At 40.7% G+C, this 17,813-nt stretch overlaps 1 long non-coding RNA gene across 1 annotated transcript; it reads right to left on the reverse strand.

Annotated features, from left to right (window-relative positions):
* Window positions 1-14,130: 14,130 nt before the first annotated feature.
* Window positions 14,131-14,785, reverse strand: LOC126980212 (uncharacterized). The gene is made up of 2 exons (XR_007732975.1): window positions 14,624-14,785; window positions 14,131-14,355 (listed from the first exon to the last, which is right to left on the reverse strand). It is a non-coding gene; the product is annotated as an uncharacterized LOC126980212 (long non-coding RNA).
* Window positions 14,786-17,813: the final 3,028 nt, after the last annotated feature.

Here is a 17,813-nt window from a genome sequence, read left to right on the forward strand (position 1 = left end):
AAATGTAATAAATTCTACAACAAAAATGGACAAGAGAAAAATCGGAAAGCTGAGCGAATTTTTCTGAGTCTGGCATAAAAATATATATAAAAAAAACCTGGATGAGAAAAAGTTTTGGGGCGTCGACAGAAAAATCGGCAAATCTCTTGAGCTTCCAAAGGGCAGACACGTGGGTGGTTTTATTCAACGGTGAAGATAACGGAGCAGAGGGAAACCGGCGCTGTGGAGGCAACTCGCGGCGGGAACAAAGAGGACTTGAAAGAGTAAAGACATAAAGTGAAATAAAATCAACCGAAGTGAAATATGAAATGGAATTGAAGTAGTAGTAGTAGTAGTAGTAGTAGTAGTAGTAGTAATTACAAAAAGACAAGCGTTCGACATCCAGAGCAGGACAAACTATCGTAGAGGTCGTAAAGAAAACGGGAATAGGTGAACAAATAACACTAGAAAGGTAAACTGCTCTAGATTGAGTTACGTAGAAAAGAAATACGATGAGAGAGAGAGAGAGAGAGAGAGAGAGAGAGAGAGAGAATCTATACAACAGGCACACAGGGTTACATAAAAATATCTAAATTGAGAATGTTATTGTATTCATTGGGCTGTGTGTGTGTGTGTGTGTGTGTGTGAATAGGCAAACACTGAAATATTACGTGTACAAGTCAAACACACACACACACACACACACACACACACACACACACACAAAGGCAGCCAAACACTTCCTCTTTAATACTTCCATAATGCAGAGTCACCTGGCCGCGGGGACTTACACACACACACACACACACACACACACACACACACACACACACACACACACACACACACACACACACACACACACACACACACACACACACACCTGTTATGTTTTTCTTTCTGCACATGTTGTTTCATCAGTTTTTCCTCTCTTTTCACACCTGTATTTTGTCACCTGTTCATGTACGTATTGTCGTGTGCCAGGTAAGTTCCCCCCTTGTCTCCCTCCTATACACCTGTCCTTTTGTATTCATCAACGGTAACCTTTTTTGACACCTGTTCATACCTGTCTGATTCGCTTTTATCACACCTTTCTCTATTTTACTTTCACTTTTTTTATCTCACTCTGACAACTATCATTATTTTGCTATTCAACTATTTTTTTCACATTTATGGCAATCTTTAGACACGCTTTTTTTTTTTACAGTAAAGGAAACAGTTCAAGGGCAAAAAAGAAGAAAATTATGAAGAAAAAACGCATATCATTGGTCCTATAAAAAGTTAATCATGTGAATCTTAGTTTTTCTTTTTGATTTGTTTTCTACGTGTTTTTTTTTTTTTATGTACATGGTTGTTGTTTTTTTGCAATCTTCGTTTTTATCCTTTTTTTTGTTGTAAGAGGAGTGGCCAAAAGAGAGGTCAATTTAGGGAGGAGAGGTGTCCTGATACGCTCCTCTTGACTAAGTTATTCATACCATACCTTTGTTTTTTTTCTTTCACCTTATTATCTGATTCGTTTTCTCCATCATTGTCCTAATCTCCAACTTTCCTCTCTTCTCACATTTTTTTCTTTCACCTTATCTCACTTATTTTCTCTATCATTTCCCTAATCTCCAACTTTCCTCTCTTCTCACATTTTTTTCTTTCACCTTATCTCACTTATTTTCTCCATCATTTTCCTAATCTCCAACTTTCCTCTCTTCTCACATTTTTTTCTTTCACTTCATTATCTCACTCATTTTCTCTATCACCTTCCTAATCTCCAATTTTCCTCTCTTCTCACATTTTTTTTCCTTCACCTTATCTGATTCGTTTTCTCCATCATTTTCCTAATCTCCAACTTTCCTCTCTTCTCACATTCTTTTCCTTCACCTTATCTCATTCGTTTTCTCCATCATTTTCGTAATCTCCAACTTTCCTCTCCCTTTTAACACAACAGAATATAGATTACTTCAACTCATCGCCACGCTCTCTGTTCACGCGTATTTCTCTTCTATTTTGCAACCTTTCTTCCTTCACCATTCCCTTTGTTTCCTTTGTCACGGCTTCACTTTTACCTGCTCTGTTGAAGTGTTCTATCTCTTTAACTTTCCCTTTTCATTTTACCTGTCTGTCCGTGTCCACATTTTTCACCTTGATCTAGTATTTTACACCTGCATGTCTTTTTTAATGGCTGGCCAATCACCTGTTATTTTTGTTTTATCTCTATATTTCTTTAGCTTTTTTTCCTATATTTCCCGTGTTACCTTTTATGGCGAGTGCTGGGGAGGAAATAACAAATAAAGAAGAGAGGAGGGAGGAAAGCAAAAAGAAAGAAGGAAGAGTGAGGTAGGAAAATGAGAAGAAGGAGGAAGGAGGGAGGAGGGAGGAGGAGGAGGAGGAGGGAGGATAAGTAGGAAGAAAAAATAATCAAATATTTCAACCTCTCAACCCTACAAAAAAAAAAAAAATAAATAAGACCAAATAAAAATAGTTTTGTATAGAATCTTTAGTTATAATTTCAAAGGTATCTCGTCTGCAGTTTTGTTGTCTGTCAGTGTCCATCATCCCTTCCTCACCTTGGATAACCAGTTTCAGACATGCATAGATAGATAGATAGATAGATAGATGGTTTATTGATTACAGCATAGCAGATACATATTATTAAAGATATACATTACAAGTATAAACTGCAGTCCAGCACAATCAGAAATACACAAGAAACAGTTCCCTCCCCCTTCCCCCCTAAAAAAAACTTCTTTAAACAGGTAATCTTCGCAATGTGGTTTGTTTATGTTTTTACACCTGTCTGTTTACCCGAGTCGCATCTTCTACCTTCCCCTGTTTGCATCTTAGTAGGCTGTCAGCGTTAGTCTTCCATTCCTCACCTTATCCTTCCCTTTTTATCCTCCCTCAGTCCCTTATACAGGACACGAAACCCTTTTTATCCTGTCTCAATCCCTTATACAGGACGCGAAACCCTTTTTATCCTGTCTCAATCCCTTATACAGGACGCGAAACCCTTTTTATCCTGTCTCAATCCCTTATACAGGACGCGAAACCCTTTTTATCCTGTCTCAATCCCTTATACAGGACGCGAAACCCTTTTTATCCTGTCTCAATCCCTTATACAGGACGCGAAACCCTTTTTATCCTGTCTCAATCCCTTATACAGGACGCGAAACCCGTTTTCTCCTGTCTCAATCCCTTATACACCAAACCCTTTTTATCTTGTCTCAATCTCTTATACAGGACACCAAACCCTTTTTATCCTGTCTCAATCCCTTATACACCAAACCCTTTTTATCTTGTCTCAATCTCTTATACAGGACACCAAACCCTTTTTATCCTCCCTCAATCCCTTATACACGACGCGAAACCCTTTTTATCCTGTCTCAATCCCTTACACAGGACACCAAACCCTTGTTATTCTGTTACTAGTTCTGATGCCTTTTAACTCTTATTTTAACTCATCTTATATTTCTTTACCATCGCAGATTAATCGTTGTTCCCTTGTTTACAATTTAGTTTGCGGTAAGTGTCAGTCTTCCTTGGCCAAGTTTCGTACGTGCAAACAATATATTTTTATCTCTCGCTATGTGGCATTTTTCCTTCCTCCCATTTCTTTTCTGCTCACTACTTCAGCCTCTTCTACTTCATCATGTCTGTCTTCCTATGTATTCCTATGTATTCCTATGTATCCCTATGTAACCTATGTATTCCTTGGCCTAACGCTTTCAGACCTCTCATGTATCTTTTATTTTCCGGCTAATGTTGACCATGTGTTTGTTTCCTTCTTCACACCTTATATATGTCTACCCCAAAAGCCTCACCGTGCTATCCTTGTCAGCGTTCAAGTTTCTGTCAATGTCCGTCTTCCTTCACCGAACGATTTCAAGACCTCTTATGCATCTTTTTTTATTCGGATAACTCTGACGATATGTTTTGTTTCCTTCGTCACACCTTATATATGTCTACCCACAAAGCCTCACCGTGTTCTCCTTGTCAGCGTTCCAGTTTATGTTCGAGTCTGTCACCCTTCACCTAACGATTTCAAGACCTCTTATGCATCTTTTTTTATTCGGATAACTCTCACGATATGTTTTGTTTCCTTCGTCACACCTTATATATGTCTACCCACAAGGCCTCATAGTGTTCTCCTTGTCAGCGTTCTAGCTTATGTTCGTGTCTGTCACCCTTCACCTAATGATTTCAAGACCTCTTTTAGCAACCACCTCTGACCATGTGTTTTATTTCCTTCTTCACACCTCTTTATTTGTTTGCCACAGCTGCGTCTTCTCCCTCTCTCCCTCCTCCTCCTTCTCTGTCTCTCCCTCCTCCTCCTCCTCCTCATGTTTGTTTATAAAAGAAGTCCCTCGGGGCCGCGTTATTTTTTGGCTAGCGTGTTTACTCCGGTGTGGTCACTGTTTGTTTTCTGGCTTAATACTTTGTTTAGAAGTGCGTGAAGATACACATTCTCAAACACAAACACACGCAAAAACATACACAGGAAGAGGTTGGGGAAGAGGAGGAGGAGGAGAAAAGCACACACACATAACAAGGAAGAAGAAGAGGAGGAGGTAATAGAGGAGGAGGAGGAAGAGGAAGAATAGCAGTAATAGTAATAGTATAAGTAGTAGTAGAAAAAGGAGGAGGAGGAGGTAGAGGAGAAAAGGAAAAGGAAAAGGAGAACGAGGATGAGAAGGGCGAAGAGGAGAAGGAGGAAGAGGAGGAGTAAAAAACAACAACTAACAAGGAGGAGGAGAATGAGCAAGAACAGAAGAACGAAATAATAAAGCGAAGGAAAGGGAAAGAAGAAGAAGGAGCAGGAAAACGAGAAGCGGGAGGAGGAGGAGGAAAAAGAAAACAGCATAGCCCAACCCAGCTGCAAGGGGATACTAATACAATAATCACAGCTCTGCACCCTTGCTTAAACCCCTTGGTATTTATGTCCCGTGTCCTTGACTGACTGGAGAGCACCACGAGCAGCCTACCGCCCACCCTCTCACACTGACACGACGCTCTAAGGTCACGCAACAACCCCGGGCGACGCAATCAAAGAAGTGACCTGATCGGCGCTGTGTGTGTGTGTGTGTGTGTGTGTGTGAGGACGTGCGCGCTTAACCGATATCTCTCTCTTGTCTGCTGAGATTTCTGCGTTGTTGTTGTTGTTGGTGGTGGTGGTGGTGGTGTTAGTGGTGGTTGTGGTGTTGTTCCTGTTGTTGTTTTCGCTGTTGTTTTGTCTGTTATTGTTGTTTTTGCCCTTGTTGCTATTGTTTTCGATGTTCTTTATGTTGTTGTTTTTATGTTGTTTCGTTGTTGTTGTTATTGTTATTATTATTGATGCTAATGTTAGTGGTTCTGATGCAAGTGCTAGCGGTGGTGGTGTTAGTGTTAGTGGCGGTGGTGGTTGTTAGTGGTAGTGATGGTGGTGGATCAGTGAGTTCCAATACACGTCCAACTAGACAGAAATGAGACTTTATCGATGCAAAGTTTAGACACGAGTAAACCGAGAGCCAGGAGGAGGAAGAGGACGAAGGCGGACGAGGAAGAAGAAGAAGAGGAGGAGGAGGAGGAGTTGAGTTGACAAGTAATATTCATCCGACTAGACGAGTATAATCATTGCCCGACGAGACAAATGAGGCTTTAGCGATGCAAAGTTCGGCAATAGGGGAGACGAAGGAGAGTTGGCAGGAAATGTAAATTCGAACCCCGAGTCCACGCACCGTTGATTAAGACAGGTGGAGTTAGTGAGTGTGTGATGTTTATACTAATGGTTATGTAGGTGAACGTTAAATAGTAGTAGTAGTAGTAGTAGTAGTAGTAGGAGGAGGAGGAGGAGGAGGAGAAAAAAGGGGATGGCAATGGAAAGAAAGAAGGAAAAGGAGGAAAAGGAGGAAATGAGAGGGAAAAGGAGGACGAGGAGGAGGAGGAAGATAAGACGAAAAAGGAGGAGGAGAAGGAAAAAGAAAGAGAATAAGGAAAAGGAGGAGGAGGAAGATAAAACGAAAAAGGAGGAGGAGGAAAAGAAAGAGAATAAGGAAAAGGAGAAGGAGGAAGAGAATATAAAATAAATAAAAGGAGGAGGAGGAGGGAGACAAGATAAAGCAAATGAAGTAAATGCAAAGAGTAACACACACACACACACACACACACACACACACACACACACACACGCACACACGGTCACTCCTACGTAATGCAGACGCGTAATCATATTTGGAATTTTTGGCAGTGTTGCTCGGCGGGTTGAGTTCGTAATTACGCCGCGGGCAGGTACAGATAATTACGCTGGCCAGGTGTGCAGGTGTCAGGTGAGTGTGAGTGGGCGTTAATCGATCGGACTCTGCCTCTGTGTCTGTCTGTCTCTGTCACTCACTTTCACCCTCTTGTTTTCTGTCCTTCTCTTTCGCCCTCTTTTTCCTTTCTCTTTCTCTCGTCTTTCTTTTTGTTTTTCTTTTTTTTCTTTCATTCTTTTTGTTTCTCTTTCTTTTTCTCTCATTCTTTTTCTTTCTTTTTCTTTTTCTCTCATTCTTTTTCTTTCTCTTTCTTTTTCTTTCTTTTTCTTTTTCTCTCATTCTTTTTGTTTCTCTTTCTTTTATTTAATTTTCTTTCTTCATTTTCTTTGTTTTCTCGTCCTCTGTTTCCCTCGTTCTGTTTCTCTCTTTTTCTGTTTTCTCTCTCTCGTTTTCGTTATCTCCTCCTTCTCCTTCTCCTTTTCCCTCTCCTTCCATCTCTTCCTCTTCCTCTTTCTATTTCTATTTTTCTTTCTTCCTCTTTCTATTTCTCTTTTTCTTTCTTCCTCTCCCTGTCCCTCTTCCTCTTCCTCTTCCTCTCTCTCCTTCTCCCTCTCCCTCTTTCTCCCTTAGCCCATCTCTCCTCTTAATAACACCATCCATCGAATCATCTTTCACATCATTACCTGGTTTTTCTTCTACTTTCCATCACCTCATTTTATTCCCTCCGCACAGTCCACAACACTCGACTTCCACTTCATGATCAAAACAGACTAAATCATTTCCTGTATTTTTTCCCTTTTTCCATGGACACTTTTTTTTTTAGATTTAAAGTTCTCGCTCATGGCTACGTAGATTAGCTAAATTAATTACTTGCACGATAAATATTACCTGTGCTGAATATTACCGGAGTTGTTGTTTTTTTTTCCTCTTTTACTTTGCTCCACATTTTGTTCCGTATAAATAAATCCTTGGAGCTTATTATAATTCGTGTTCAGGATAAAATTAAAGTGTCTCATCTGTTATTGTTATTATCTATTATTTATTCATCATTAATTATTTGATATGTATTTATTTTAGTTACTCCTTTTTTTGTCCTTTTTCGTCCTCCTTTGTTTTTTTGTTTTTTCCTTTTTCTTTTCCTCCTTTTTGTTTCTTTTCCTTTTCTTTTCTTAATCCTTTCTGTTTCTTTCTTTTTCTCCTCCTTTTCATTCTCTTTCTGTTTCCTTGTTTTCCTTTTCTTTTCCTCCTCCTTCCTGTTTCTTTGTTTTCCTTTTCTTTTCCTCCTCCTTCCTGTTCCTTTCTTTTCCTTTTCTTTTCCTCCTCCTATCTGCTTCTTTCTTTTCCTCTTCTTTTCCTCCTCCTATATCGGTGATTCGCTTATTAAAAAAACTAAACCAGTCGGAAAAACACACACAAATATCGTCCTTAACTTACTAACAAGAAAAACATCATAAACAAACATATAAACAAAACCGTAAATAAAATCATAACCAAAACAAACAAGTAAAAAATAAATAAATAACTTAAAGGAGATGAAGCTTAAAAAAAAAAAAAAAGAGTCTACCTTCCTGTTTTGGACATCAGAGGGCTGTGTGTGTGTGCGTGTGTGTGTGTGCGTGTGTGTGTGTGTGTGTGTGTGTGTGTGTGTGTGTGTGTGTTTACCTTATAGTTCGCGAATGTACCAGGAAGTGAAGGCAAAGGTTAGTCATTAGTAAGAGGAGGAGGAGGAGGAGGAAGAGGAGGAGAAGAAGGAGGAGGAGGAAGAGGAGGAGGAGGAGGAGGAAGAGGAAGAGAAGATGGAGGAGGAGGAAGAGGAGGAGAAGCCGAAGGAGACAAATGATGAAAAAATAAAATGAGAAAGAAAAGGAATAGTAGAAGGTCAGGAAAAGAACAATAGGTCAGGAAAAGAATATTAGGAGGTCAGGAAAAGAACAATAGGAGATCAGAGAGGGAAAAATAGGAGGAGAAGGAGAAGACAAATGAGGAAAAAATAGGAAGAACAAAAGAAAAAAAATAATAGAACAAGAAAAACAAAATAAAAAAGAACAAGAAACGAAAAAAAGGAGGAGCTAAATTACTGAAAGAAGTAAATTGCAAAGGAAGAATAAAAGGAGAAAACACAGAAAAGGATAAGAGGAAAAATGGTGGAGGAGGAGGAGGAGGAGGAGGAAGAAGAAAAAGAGAAAGAGGAAGAGGAAGAGATACTAATGCCACTGGTGTTCAGGATAAGGAGGAGGAGGAAGAAGAGGAAGAAGAAGAAGAAGAAGAAGAGGAGGAGGAGGAAGAGGGATGAAATATAGGAACATAAGAATAAGTAGGAGGAAGTGAGAGGAAAAAATAGAAGAAAATGGAGAGAAAAGAAGAAAGAGTGGGAGGAAATGAAGATGATTTGTTCAGGATTAGGAAGAGGAGGAGAAAACAAAGATGAAGCGAGTAAAATTTAGTAGGAGGAGGAAAAGGAGAAGAAAAATTAGAGAACGAGGAAAGGATGCAGAAAGGAGGAGGAAAAATAGGAGGAAAAGAAGCAGAAAGGAGGTAGAAAGGAGAAGGAAAAAGAGAAGAAAAAGGAGAACGAGGAAAAGAGTCAGAGAGGAGGAGGAAAAAGAGAAGAAAAAGAGAACGAGGAAAAGATGCAGAAAGGAGAAAAGGAGGAAGAAAAGGAAAAGAAAAAAGCAGAAAGGAGAAGGAAAAGGAGGTAAAGGAGGAAAAGAAGCAGAAAGGAGGAAGAAAAAGAGGAGGAAAAGAAGCGAAAAGGAATCAGAAAAGGAGGAAGAAAAGGAAAAGAAAGAAGCAGAGAGGAGGAGGAAAGAAGAAAAAAGAGAACGAGGAAAAGATCAGAAAGGAGGAAAAGGAGGAAGAAAAGGAAAAGAAAAAGCGGAAACGAGAAGGAAAAGGAGGAAAACAAGCAGAAAGGAAGAGGAGAAGTAGGTAGAAGAGAAGAACAAAAAAAGGCAGAAAGGGAGAGAAAAAGGAGGAGGAAAAGGAAAAGAAAATAGAGAAGAAAAGTCGGACGAGAAAAATGAAACAAAGACAGAGGGAAAAGTTTAGCAGGAGGAGGAAAAGGAAAATAAAGAAGAGAAGGAGGAAGAGAAGCGGGAAAAGAGGAATAAACAGGAAGTGGAGACGGTGATCAGGATAAAGAAGAGGACATGAAAGAAGAGGATAAAGAAGAGGAAGCATTAGGAAAACGAGGAGGAGGAGGAGGAGGAGGAGGAGGAGGAGGAGAAAGAGGAAAAGAATATTTGATAAAGGAGAGGGAGGAGGAAGAGGAGGAGGAGGAAATAGAGATAATGAAATAGACGAATGAAAGAAGATAGGGTCAAAAAATTAAAATGATAAAAAGAAATGGAAGAAAAGGAGGAAAAGAATGAGGAAAAGGAGTACAAGGAAGAAGAAAAAGGAGGGAAAGAATGAGGAAAAGGAGAAAAACGGAGAAGAAAAAGAAGGAAAAGGAGAAAAAGGAAGAAGAAAAAGGAGGAAAAGAATGAGGAAAAGGAGAAAAAGGAGGAAAAGAATGAGGAAAAGGAGTACAAGGAAAAAGAAAAAGGAGGAAAAGAATGAGGAAAAGGAGAAAAAGGAGGAAAAGAATGAGGAAAAGGAGTACAAGGAAAAAGAAAAAGGAGGGAAAGAATGAGGAAAAGGAGTACAAGGAAAAAGAAAAAGGAGGAAAAGAATGAGGAAAAGGAGTACAAGGAAGAAGAAAAAGGAGGAAAAGAATGAGGAAAAGGAGTACAAGGAAGAAGAAAAAGGAGGAAAAGAATGAGGAAAAGGAGTACAAGGAAGAAGAAAAAGAAGGAAAAGGATGAGGAAAAGGAGAAAAAGAAAGGAAATAATGATAGAAAAATAAATGAGGTGAAAAAGAGTGAAGGAATAAAAAAAAAATAGAAGTTGTAAAAGAGAAAAGAGGAGGAGGAGGAGGATGAGGAGAAGAAGAGAGAATGAAACAGAAGAATTAATGAGGAGAGGGAAAAAGTCTAATGAATAAAAGATTGAAAGAAAGAGAAGAAAAGGAGGAGAAAGGGAGAAAGAGATGAAGCAAAAAGAGGAGGAGGAGGAGGTGTTCAAGTTAGCCACCTCCGCATTTCTTCTTCCTCTTCTTCCTCTTCCTCTTCTTCCTCTTGTTCTTCTTCTTCCTCTCCTTCTTGTTCTTTTCCCTCTTCTTCTTCTTCTTTCACTTCTTCTTCCACCTCCTGATGTCTTCTTTTTCTTCTTCTTCTTCTTCTTCTTATTATTATTATTATTATTATTATTATTATTATTATTATTATTATTCCTCCTCTTCCTCTTCTTCTTCTTTTTCCTCTTCTTCTTCTTCTTCTTCTTCTTCTTCTTCTACTTCTTCTTCTACTTCTTCCTCTTCTTCTTCTTCTTCTTTCTCTTCTTCGTCCACCTCCTCATTTCTTCTTTCTCTTCTTCTTCCTCTTCTTCTTCCTCTTCTTCCTCTTCTTCCTCCTCTCCTTACCGTTACAAAATAAAGCCAATTCGCGGGAAAGGTTTTGAGCCGCGGAGGATAAAAATAAACTCGCCCTTTTTTGAGCCTCCGAACGCGAAAAGTTCTGAGGCGGTTAGGACGCCTTCTTGGGCCTTCATGAGGAGGAGGAGCCGCTCTCTCTCTCTGTTGTAAAGGGTGTCGCTTTATGGCTCTCCTTCGCTGGCATGGAGCGAGAGAGAGAGAGAGAGAGAGAGAGAGAGAGAGAGAGAGAGAGAGAGAGAGAGAGAGAGAGAGAGAGAGAGAGAGAGAGAGAGAGAGAGAGAGAGAGAGAGAGAGAGATATATATTTTTCAAAACTGTTTATATAACTTCGTGGAATCTGAACCGTAAACAAAAGAGCAAAAAAACAAACAAAAAACATTAATTAGCCGAACGCGAAACAAATGAAGGCAGGGAAGCAAACACACACACACACACACACACACACACACACACACACACACACACACACATACACACACACACACAAAACAAAATATAAAAGAAGCGGCTAAGAGAGGAGGAGGAGGAAGAGGAAGAAGAGGAGGAGGAGGAGGAGGGGGAGGAGCAGAGGAAGAGAAAAGAAAAAAGAAAAAATGGAGAAAAATAAAGAGAAAAAAAATAGAAAAAGAAAAGCAAGAAGAAGACGGACAAAAGGGAGGAAACGAGACAGCTGGAGAGAGAGAGAGAGAGAGAGAGAGAGAGAGAGAGAGAGAGAGAGAGAGAGAGAGAGAGAGAGAGAGAGAGAGAGAGAGAGAGAGAGAGAGAGAGAGAGAGAGAGAGAGAGAGAGAGAGAGAGAGAGAGAGAGAGAGAGAGAGAGAGAGAGAGAGAGAGAGAGAGAGAGAGAGAGAGAGAGAGAGAGAGAGAGAGAGAGAGAGAGAGAAAGAGAGGTAAAGGAAGAGAGTGATTGGCCCATAAGGTTGAGTCGCTGACCAACCCGGGAAGGCAAAGACGAGGCACTGGACCAATCGGATCGCCCATTTATACTCACATTACCCCGCTCCAATGATCGGGCGTCTAATCCGTGCAGAATGGGAGCCTCGCCCAATCCTTGCAAGGGAGGAGGGCCTTAAGCCGTCTGACATGGGACTAATACATTGGAGGGTGAGATAGGGGCAGTAGGGGAAGGAAGGGGAGGGTAGGGATGCCAGGGGGGACTTGAATGGAAGGGATATAGGTGAAGTTGACGGATGGAGAGCAAATGGGAAGGGAGATGGGATGCTTTGAAAGTACATATGGGATGAGAGAGAAGGGAGGACATGGGAGATTGGTATTGCAAGGAGATGGGAGATGGAGGTGACAGATGGATTGGATATGGGAAATGAGATAGGATGATTTGAAGGTACGTACGAGATGAGAGAGAGAAAGGAGGACATGGGAAATTGGTATTGCAAGGATATGGGAGATGGAGGTGACAGATGGATAGGATATGGGAAGGAATGGAGGTATGAATTGTATATAGGGAGGAAACTTGTATAGGAAGATGGAAGTAGAAGAAGAAGGGAGGAAGAAGGAAAGAAAAATCGAAAAACAGAAGAGAGAAATGAAGGAAAGAAAAATGGAAAAAAGGAAAAAGGAAGAAGGGAGAAGCCAAAATGGAAGGAAAAGGAAAGAAGAAACGAAGGAAAAGGGAATAAAAGATGGAAGGAGTCGAAATAGGAAGAATGTATGGGATGTATGGGAGGAGAAGGATGTTATCAATGTATGTAGAGGATGGGAAGAGAGGATAGGGAAGACTTGTATGGGAGGGACATGGCTGATTGTGACATGGAAAGTAACGTTGGAAAGGGAGAGGGAGAAATGTATATATTCGGCAAATAGTTGTGGTGGAAGGGGAAAGGGAAGTAGGGAAAGGGAGAGGGGGAGACATGTAGAGTAGGGAGATAGGGGTGGAGATAGGAACTTAGAAGGAAGGGTTTGACGGGAGGAAATGGGGAAATTTGTATAGCAGGGAAATGGGTGATGGTCGGAGTAAGAAGCGAAAGAAAATGGGGATAAAAGAAAGACTAATAATGGAAAGGAAAGGGAAAAAAAAGGAAGACAGGGAAAAAACGAAAGACAAGTTATGAAAAGGGAATGGAAAGGGAAAGAAAAGGGGGATAAAGGAAAGGGAAAAGAAAGGAAAACAGGGAGGAAAAAGAAAGATTAGTTAGGGAAAGGGAATGGAAAGGGAAAGAAAAGGGGGATAAAGGAAAGGGAAAAGAAAGGAAAACAGGGAGGAAAAAGAAAGATTAGTTAGGGAAAGGGAATGGAAAGGGATTGGAAGAGAAGAAAAGGGAGAAAGTGTTCATAAATAGGGAAAAGAAAGACGAAAAGAAAGGGAAAAGAAAGGATGACATAGGAAAAAGGAAAGACTAGTTAGGAAAAGAGAATGGAAAGGGATTGGAAGAGGAGAAAAGGGAGAGAGCGTTCGTAAAAATGGGTGATGGTCGAAACAATAGAGGGAAAAAAGGGGGATAAAAGAAGGGAAAAAAAGGGAAAAGAAAGGAAGACAGGGGAAAAAAGATTAGTTATGAAAAGGGAATGGAAAGGGATTGGAAGAGAAGAAAAGGGAGAATGTGTTCGTAAAAATGTTAGAAAATTGAAAGGTTTATAATTTCCGGAAGAACACACACACACACACACACACACACACACACACACACACACACACACACACACACACACACACACACACACACACATACATACACACGCACACACACACACACTCACACATACCTTTGTTCTTTTCTCCAATAGTGAAATAAAAACCGACAGCTGAAAACCGACAAACTGGACAAATTGAATAACAGTAAAAAAAAACAAATGACTGTCGCTGCGTTGGCCTCACACGAACACACGCACACACACACGCACACGCACACACGGACGAACGCACGCACTCACGGGTCTTTTCCCTTATCCTATCCACTTTCTTCCTTCCTTCCGTCATTTTTCTTCCATTCCTCTGTTCCTTATTTTCTTTTTTTTCTCTCTTTTTCTTTCCTTTCTTCTTTCCTTTTCCTACGCTTCATTATTTCAGTTTCTCCTTCTCTATCTTTCTTTCCTTCTTTTCCCTCCATCATTTTCTTTTCCCTTTAATTTCCTTCCTTCTTTCCTTTTCCTCAACTTCTTCCCTCCATTTTTTTCCTCTCTACCTCACACTACATTCCTCTCCCTTTTTTTTCCTCTTTTTCCTCCATCTCTCAATCTTTTCCTTTCTCCCTCTTCCACTTTATCCTCCCTGTTCTTCCACTTCCATTCCTTCTTCTCACACTCCTTCTCTTCCACCTTTATCATCTCTCCGTCTCATATTCCCTTCTTTACTTCATTTCCTTACCTCCTTTCCCTTCCCTCTCCTTTACTCTCATTCCTTTAACTTTTCCTTTTATCAACCTCATCCATCACCTTCTTCCTTCTCTTCCTTAATTTCCTCCCATGTTTCCTTTCTCACTCTCTTCCTTCTTCTCCTCCTCCTCCTCCTCTCTGTCTGGTACGCCATCCCTTCCCCTTTCCTCTCCTTTTCTCCTTTTCTCCTTTCCCGTTCTTTCATCTCATTTCTTCCCCTTCTCCTTCTCTTTTCAATCCCATTCTTTATCTCTCTCTCCATCCCTACTTTCATCCATCTTTCCTCTATCCTCCTTTCCTTTCTCTCCCTTCTCCCCTCTTTCTTTTATCAAACCCATCCTTTACCTCTCTTTCCACCTCTATTTTCCTCTGCCTTTCCTTCACTCCTTCATTCTCTCCTCTCCTTCCCTTTATCGAGCCCATCCTTCACCTTCATTTCCCATCCCTAATTTCCTCTACCCCTCTTTCTTTTATCAAACCCATCCTTTACCTCTCCATTTCCTTCACTCCTTCATTCTTTCCTCTCCTTCCCTTCATCGAGCCCATCCTTCACCTTCATTTCCCGTCCCTAATTTCCTCTACCCCTCTTTCTTTTATCAAACCCATCCTTTACCTCTCTTTCTACCCCTATTTTCCTCTACCTTTCCTTCACTCCCTCATTCTCTCCTCTCCTTCCCTTCATCGAGCCCATCCTTCACCTTCATTTCCCGTCCCTAAGTTCCTCCCATCCTCGCTACTATCAAATCTGTTTCTTCTTTTTTTTTCTTCTTTCCTCTCCCACTTTTGTAACTTGTTTTACCTCCTCCCCCTTCTCCCCTCCCTCCCCTCCCCCCTCCCCCCCCCGCAGCAATGTCGTGCAGAGTGCCACTAGAGAGCCAAAAAAGGCCATTAATTCCTTTACACGAGGGAACGAAGAAAGGCTCGTGGGAAAAGCGTGTCAGCCATCCGCCCTTTTCTCTTTTCTTTCCTGTCTTTTTCCTTTTCCTCCATCCTTTTCCTGTTTCTTGCCTTTTCTTCCCTTTTTTCCTGTTTTTTGCCTTTTCTTCCCTTTTTGTCTATTCTTCTTTTTCCTTCCTTTTCTCTTTTCTTTCCTGTTTTGTTCCTTTTCCTCCATCCTTTTCCTGTTTCTTGCCTTTTCTTCCCTTTTTTCCTGTTTTTTTGCCTTTTCTTCCCTTTTTGTCTATTCTCCTTTTTCCTCCCATTTCTCTTTTCTTTCCTGTCTTTTTCCTTTTCCTCCATCCTTTTCCTGTTTCTCACTTTTTCTTTCCCTTTTTCCTGTTTTATTGCCTTTTCTTCCCTTTTTGTCTATTCTTCTTTTTCCTTCCTTTTTTCTTTTCTTTCCTGTTTTGTTCCTTTTCCTCCATCCTTTTCCTGTTTCTTGTCTTTTCTTCACTTTTTCTTTCCCTTTTTCCTGTTTTTTTGCCTTTCCTTCCCTTTTTGTCTATTCTCCTTTTTCCTCCCATTTCTCTTTTCTTTCCAGTCTTGCTCCTTTTCCTCCATCCTTTTCCTGTTTCTTGTCTTTTCTTCACTTTTTCTTTCCCTTTTTCCTGTTTTCTTGCCTTTTCTTCCCTTTTTGTCTATTCTTCTTTTTCCTCCCTTTTCTCTTTTCTTTCCTGTTTTGTTCCTTTTCCTCCATCCTTTTCCTGTTTCTTGTCTTTTCTTCCCTTTTTCTTCCTTTCTTGGCTATTTTTCCCTACTTGCCTTTTCTTCGCTTTTCTTCCCCTTTTCTTCCTATTCCGACTCCATGGCTTTTTTTTCCTTCTTCCATCTTTCCTCTCTTTCTTCTTTTCTTCTTCCTATTCCTTCCTTTTTACCTTCTTCCTGCCCTTCGTCATCCCCTCTTCCTTCCCTCCTTCCGATCTCAACTCTTCATTTCTTCCCATTTTTCCTCTCTTCTTCCCTCCCTCCTTTATCTCTTCTGCCCATTTACATTTCGTACTTCTTGTTCTCTGTCTTTTATTCCATCGTTTTCCATCCCACATCAACCATTATCATCTTCCCTCACGTTCTATACCATCTTCTACACTCCTGTTCCTTCACCCCACTCTCCTCTTCCAAGTTCCTATTCCTTCAGTCCCTCCTTCCCTCTCCTTCTGTTTTCTTTCCTACATTTCTTCTCCTTCTAGTTAACTTCAATTACTGTTTTATTATTTTTTTCATTTCTCTTCCCCTAATGGTGGTGGTTCTCCCTGATGACTGCAAAACCACCACCACCATCATCACCACCACCACCATCACCTCCACCACCACCATCATCACCACCCCATCTGAAACACCTGTTAAGACTTTCCCCCACTCGCAACACAACTCCCAACACATTCAACTCCCAACACTCGTGGAAGAAGACTCCACCTCGTAACACTAACTGAACTTTGGAACACACACACACACACACACACACACACACACACACACACACACACACACACACACACACACACACACACATGACCATAAGGGGGAGGGGGAGACGTGGGGTGCATCCTACGCTTACCTCTCTCAACACAAACAAATCAAGCATCATACAAATGTACACTCTTAAGGTCACATTTCCAAACCTTTCATCGCCCAAACTCACATATTTGACAAGGCTTTCATTGGAGAGCTGTGCATTTCCAGGGGTAGTAGTTTTATGACCTCTCTGGTAGTTTAACCCTTCTTCTGTACTTTGACCCTAAAACAACACTCATTACAAAGCGCTTGATCTCCTTATCGGCCTTTGGAAAGAGTTGATGTGATGGAAGGAAGAGTTTGGGAATACCGAATTTAATCTCTTTCTTTCCCAACTAACCCACTTCCCCTTGTTAAACCCTTGGCAAATATAACTGTGACCTCGAGTGCCATTCCTAGTGTTCCCAGTGTATTCCAAGGTGTAATTTGAGGTGAGTGTTCCAGGGCAGTGTGTATATATTTCCATTTGCTGTTCCAAGTTGATATCGAAAAGCAGTCAGAGGTTAGTATTCTGAGGTTATTCTGAGCTACTGCGTGTTGGGTTTACCTGTGGGACCGCCGATGCCTCACCTGTGTTACCTGGCGCGGCTACGAGTCAGGGGCATGTCAGGTGTGCCGGGAGGGGAAAAAATGGGACAAAACATGCAGGGTACGATGGGGACATTGCGAGAGGGGGAAAAATGAGGAAAATACGTTAAGTGGAAGGGAAAACACGACGGCGACGACACAGAGGAGGATTAAGGGAAAAAAGTATGAAGGTTCTAATGGAGGAAAGTTTTTTGTGTTAGTAGAGGAAAGAGATGAAAAGAAGTTACAGTACGTGGAATGGAGGCTTGAATGGACGATGGAAAGTGAAGTAGAAAAAGAAAAGAAACGAAAAGAAAGGAAAGGATAAAAGTAGAGTAGATTAAAGTAGAGGAGAGGAGAGGAGAGAAAGGAGATGAGAGAAGAGGAGAGGAAAGAGGGAAAGGAAAGGAAAGGAAAAAAAGGAAAATTACAAAAAAAGAAAGGAAACGAAAGGAAAGGAAACGAAAGAAAAGAAACAAAAGGACAGGAAAAAGAAAAATAGAAAAATAGAAAAAGAAAAGATGAAAGAAAAAGGAGAAAGAGGAAATAAAAAAATAAAAATAAATATGTATAAAGAAAAAACTCTGGGTGGAATCAGGACTCCAAACCAAGATTAAAAAAAAATAAGACAAGACAAAATTAAAGAAAGAAAAAAAAGAAGAGTACACGGGACAATTAGAACCAAGAAAAAGAAAGCACTGAAAAAAAGTCTGAGTACGAAGGGGACACACACACACACACACACACACACACACACACACACACACACACACACACACTCGGAGAAAAAAAAAACA

The sequence above is a fragment of the Eriocheir sinensis genome, chromosome 43 (genome assembly GCF_024679095.1).
Source record: "Eriocheir sinensis breed Jianghai 21 chromosome 43, ASM2467909v1, whole genome shotgun sequence".
NCBI lineage: Eukaryota > Metazoa > Arthropoda > Malacostraca > Decapoda > Varunidae > Eriocheir > Eriocheir sinensis.